The sequence below is a fragment of the Teleopsis dalmanni genome, chromosome 2, assembly GCF_002237135.1.
Source record: "Teleopsis dalmanni isolate 2A chromosome 2, ASM223713v2, whole genome shotgun sequence".
In the NCBI taxonomy this organism is placed as follows: Eukaryota; Metazoa; Arthropoda; class Insecta; order Diptera; family Diopsidae; genus Teleopsis; species Teleopsis dalmanni.
Genome location: NC_051847.1, coordinates 213,507,979 through 213,513,978, shown reverse-complemented (window position 1 = coordinate 213,513,978; position 6,000 = coordinate 213,507,979). Strand labels below are relative to the sequence as shown.

At 34.3% G+C, this 6,000-nt stretch overlaps 1 protein-coding gene across 1 annotated transcript in view; it reads left to right on the top strand.

Moving 5' to 3' along the window:
* LOC119685464 (sex determination protein fruitless-like) overlaps window positions 1–6,000 on the top strand; it is a 421,971-nt gene that overhangs the window by 110,469 nt on the left and 305,502 nt on the right. The gene's annotated exons all lie outside the window — the stretch shown is intronic.

The window sequence follows — 6,000 nt, the reverse complement described above, 5'->3', positions numbered from 1 at the left end:
TATTTATGTTGTTATGTAAAGTACTTTTTAAATATTAATTGCCTGGCAACTCTGGCCTGTCATTATTCTATATTCCTTTTGTAATTATTATTCATTATTCATTTTTAGTATAGTTAATAAAGCGAAGTAAAGAACATGTTAAAAATACATCGGACCGTGTTTCACTTTTGCTAAAAATATATAATAGGTTATGGGCCCAGCACGCTTCCACTGCGAAGTAAAAAGCACGTGCACATAAAAAGTAGATTTAATACGTGTATACAAATGTCGGGAACGGTGATTCGAGTTGAACCGCTTAACGCGGAAAACTACGATACATGGAAATTACAAATGAAAGCTATTCTCATAAAAAACGATTTATGGTCATATGTCGAAGGTACTACGCCGTGTCCAACGGGCGAAGGGGCTGAAAAATGGATCAGCTTTGATCAAAAAGCGTGTGCTGATATAATGTTATCAGTAAGTGCATCAGAATTAAGATTAATTGCAGAATGCACAAATTCAAACGAAATGTGGATGAAACTACAAGCCACATATTCATCAAAAGGGCCTGCGCGCAAGGCGACGTTGCTGAAAAAGGTTGCACTTTCGCGCATGAAGGAGGGTGAAAAGGTTAGAGAGCATTCAACGATTTTTTTGAAGCCGTGGTGAAATTAAAGGAAATTGACGTCACCATCGGGGATGAGCTTCTGGCCATACTGCTCCTATATAGCCTACCCGACTCTTTTAATACTTTCAGGTGCGCGTTAGAAACGCGCGACGAGCTGCCAAAGCCAGACATACTTCGAGTGAAAATATTAGAAGAAGCCGAATCGCAAAGGACAAAAGAAGACAGACATAGTGATGAAAACTCTCTATACATAAATCGAAATAAAAACCGAAACGCAAAACAAAACAAACGATACAGTGATTCTAAACGAAACAAACAATGTTTTAATTGTGGCAAAATCGGACATTTTGCACGTGAATGTAAAAATAAAGCAAAAGCTGAAAATAACACGCAATTGAAAAATTCGGAAAAATCTGTAAACAATAATTTTAGCTATCATGTTGAAGATGCATTTATTAGCTCAATAAAAGAAAATTATTGGTGCCTAGCTAGTGGATGTACTGCCCATTTAAGTGCAAACCGTGAATATTTTACAGACTTTCAAAAATCGAATAAAGTGCTTAACTTAGCAAACGACAACACAACAAATATAAACGGCGTCGGTAAAATGAAAATAACTGTAGACGTATACGGTCGTGATAATAACATTGATCTTAAAGAAGTTCTATATGTCGAGGACTTGCGTACAAGTCTACTTTCTGTATCAAAAATAGTGGACAGCGGATATGAAGTGCATTTTCGCCCTTCAGATGCAATCGTATTGGACAAATATCAGAAGGTTATAACTCGAGCGAAAAGATGTGGAAATCTTTTTATTGTTGAAAATAAAAATCATTTTGCACAAGTTGCTGAAGAAAAATGTGACATTGAAAAGTGGCACCAGAAAATGGGCCACATAAATGAAAACGATCTTAAAAAATTGGTTAGTAATAACCTAGTACACGGATTAAAATTAAATCCTAAACAAAAACTTCCGACTTGCGAAATTTGTATTAGTGAAAAACAAACACAAAAGTCATTTCCGTAAAGAAACTAGAACAAGTGATTTATTAGAGATCGTGCATAGTGATGTGTGCGGACCAATGAGAACAGCATCAAATTCGGATGCAAAATATTTCGTAACATTTATTGATGACAAATCACGCTATTGTCATGTATATTTTATAAAACAAAAATCCGATGTATTAAATGTATTTAAGCAATACAAAAGAGCAGTAGAAACATTAACGGGTAAACGAATTAAGGCTTTACAATCAGACAATGGTAGAGAATACGTTAATTCTGAATTTAATTTATTCTTGAGGAAATTTGGTATACAAAGACGCTTAACTGCTCCATATACGCCGGAGCAAAATGGTATTGCTGAACGTAAAAACAGAACTCTAGTTGAAATGGCCCGTTGCATGATGAAACAAGCTGAAGTTTCGCCAAATTTTTGGGCAGAGGCCATAAATACAGCGTGCTATATTCGGAATAGGTGTCCTACAAAAGCATTGAACGGTGTAGTACCGCACAAGTTGTGGACTGGTAAAATGCCAACTATTGTACATTTTCAAGTATTTGGCTCTAAAGCATATGTCCTAAAAAAGGATAAGACTAGAGATAAATTCGATTCTAAGTCAGAACCTTACATGTTTTGTTGGATATTCAAACGAAGCAAAAGCCTATCGGCTATGGTCACCTACAAAACGAAATATAACAATAAGTCGTGATGTCGTGTTCGTAAACAAAAATATCTATCATAATAAATACGAAAACATTTATATTAACAATGAAAACGACTGCCAAACAAATGATTATATCGATATTGCGTTCGAAAATTGTGAAAATCAGAAACTGTCGGTCAATCCGAAAATTGTAGAAAATACAGATACGCGAGAAGAAAACTCCATTCGTAGAAGAGGTCGTCCGAGACTTATTCGCACAAATTCACGCGGTAGGCCTCGAAAAGAATATTACACGTCAAATCGGAATGGTGAAGAATCATCCAACGAAGACGAAAATACAAGTTCAATAAGAAAAATTGCTGATAAAAACCATTCAGATGATGAACCTGACAACAACGTTTTTGAAGATTGTGAAATGGCGTTTCTCACTACATATCAAACTCCAGTAACGATTTTGGAGGCACTTGAAAGCGATGAAACAAATTCCTGGTCAAAAGCGCTAGAAGACGAAATGGTGGCACAACTAAAGAATAAAACATGGGAAGTGGTCGAAAGACCGAAATCACGAAGAGTTATTGGGAATAGATTCGTGCTTCGAACTAAAGATGACGGAAAACAGAAAGTACGATTAGTAGCGAAGGGTTTTGCACAACGACCAGGTGAAGACTTTCATGATACGTTTTCTCCAGTCGCTCGTTCAACATCTATAAGACTACTTGCGGCACTGGCAGCAAAAATGGATTTGGAGATCCATCAGATGGATGTCATTACAGCATATCTAAATGGAGAGCTCGAAGAGAGTGTCTTCATGGAAATTCCCGATTATCTTATACCATTCCTGAACAAAGTTGTTTCATCAAAACCAGTGGGAAAAACTTCAACAATATTGTGTGGAAAAGTTAAAGAAACAGCGCAGCATTGGTTAAAGGCGATTAAATCAAGTAAGTCACCTGTATGTTTATTAAAGAAAGCTCTTTATGGACTCCGTCAGTCTGGGCTATCATGGTACATGAAATTGACAAAGAAACTACAGAATATGGGTCTAAGTGCAGTACAACAGGATCCTTGTGTATTCACTAAGCGTGAAGGTAACGACATTGTTTTGATGACAATATATGTAGATGATTTACTAATAGCGTCCAATAATAAGTTTCGTATAAAAGAAATAAAGGCTGCACTTGTGAATGATTTCGAAATGAAGGATTTGGGAATAGTAAGTAATTGTCTTGGCATCGAGTTTCATCAAAATTTAAGCAAGCATCAAGTTTTTCTTTCACAAGAGAAGTATGCAAAAAGCATCATTGAAAAGTTCAATATGAAAGACTGTAAACCAGTGAAGACTCCCATAGAATTGAACATTAAGTTATCGAAACCAACAAAAATTGATGAAGGTGTTATGAAGATGTATCCCTATCAAAGCTTGATAGGAGCATTAATGTACTTAGCTGTTACAACTCGACCTGATATTGCGTTTGCTGTAAACTTTCTTAGCCAGTTCAATTCAAATTATAACGTGGAACATTGGAAAGCAGCAAAACGAATTCTAAGATACCTTAAAGGTACAAGCAACTATGGTCTATTGTATGAGAAAGACAATGAAGAATTGTATGGTTTGGTTGACGCTGATTGGGGCGCTGACTTAAACGATAGACGTTCATATTCAGGGTATGCGTTCATTATATCAGGAGCAGCGATATGTTGGGAAGCTCGAAAGCAACGTACAGTAGCGCTTTCAAGCACTGAATCAGAATATATGGCCATATCTGAGGCCACAAAAGAAGCGTTATATCTAAAGGCAGTCCTTGATGATGTTGGCATTACAAGTAAGACAATTGAAATCTTTAATGATAATCAAAGCGCTCAAAAATTAACGGAAAGCTTCAGGTATCATCCACGGACAAAGCACATTGATATTCGTTATCACTTTATTCGCAGCAAGGTTAACGACGGCACTGTTAAAATCAAATATATGCCAACAGAAGAAATGCCCGCAGACGTCCTTACCAAAGGACTCACTACAGAAAAGCATGTTAATTGCTTACGGAAATTAGGAATGAAATATTAAAGTCATATTTTACACATAATAAAAGCACTTTAAGAGGGGGTGTTGTTATGTAAAGTACTTTTTTAAATATTAATTGCCTGGCAACTCTGGCCTGTCATTATTCTATATTCCTTTTGTAATTATTATTCATTATTCATTTTTAGTATAGTTAATAAAGCGAAGTAAAGAACATGTTAAAAATACATCGGACCGTGTTTCACTTTTGCTAAAAATATATAATAATTTATACAAGATTAATTGTTGAGCAATATTGCTCTTGTATTGTATATTTTCTATGTACATAATCGATAGGAATATTTTATATATTGTTCATATATAAGTATATATATGAATTACACATTTATTACATTTTAATTTTTTTTTTAACTTAAGTATTTTTTTTACTATGCAGATGTAGTATATTCTGCAAATTAATGTACACTCATAAATTTTATGTACATAATTTATACATGATATTCATACCTACATATATAAAGGCATTTGATTATATCATATACGTTAAAAATATATAATATATAATAAATATGTTTTTGTTGAATTTATTGTTTACAATTTTTATTGCATTTATTGCATTATTCATTGCGTATTCAAGGGGTAAATGAAATGCACCCGGAATGTTGATATTTAAGTTATTAATAATCGAAATTTTTTGCATTTTGCATAATCTATTAGATTATTTCATAGTATTTCATATTGGTTGTAACGGAATTTTTATTTTTCTTCCTGTTTTTCTTTTCATTGCTGGTTCTTTTCCATTTTTTTTATTTTTACTTTTTTTTTGGTATCAAACTGAATGAAAAATCTAAAAATATAACCGACCCATACCTTCTGCATGCCCGATTCACGTACATTAACCATTCTTTGAACTGATCTTATCCATATTTCTCTTGTTAGAAGACACGCTATATGGCGCCTTGTAGTGTTTAAATACTAAAAATTTGTTAATTCTGACAATGTTTAACATTCCAGAGGTAATAGCCTTGTGCAGACTCCGATCTTTATTACTGGCTGTCATCTACGCCACCATTAAGGACTGACTTAATATCTTCGCATCTTACGCGCATACACTCCTCAGTATCTTAGGTTATCCATACATTTTTATTCTTCCATTATGTTTTTTGGAAGTGATCCCTTCGATGTTGCCAAGCGTTATAGTACTTGTGTTAGATTTCTAAATAAGAAGAGCTATCAATTATTCGAACTAGGGGTAACTTTGCAAGCTGAATTTTTCAATTAGTTTGTGCAGTATCATAAGAATCTTGAAATTATTTGATTACGGATTACTAGAAAAATCCAAAACAAAACAAGTATTCACGGAAACATGCCTGTCTGGTTAGAAATTACGTCTGTTGAAATCCTAAGCCTTCAGCTGCTCGAATAATCCATATCTTTATATTTAGTAACAGCGAATGTGCCTATCTTGATTTTTGGAACTGATTCCACTGATAGTGCCAATTATAATAGTATAAGTCTCATACTTCTTGATAAGAAGAGCTGCCGAATAGTGCAGGAAAAAACTATTTTTGATGACCAACGCTACTAAATTGTCCGGTCTTCAAGTAGTAAATCACATTTGCAGCTGCATGTGATATTTTACCTTATGCTTATTAGTTGTATGTTCAATAGTTAATGGGCACTTTTCAGTAGTTATGAGTATT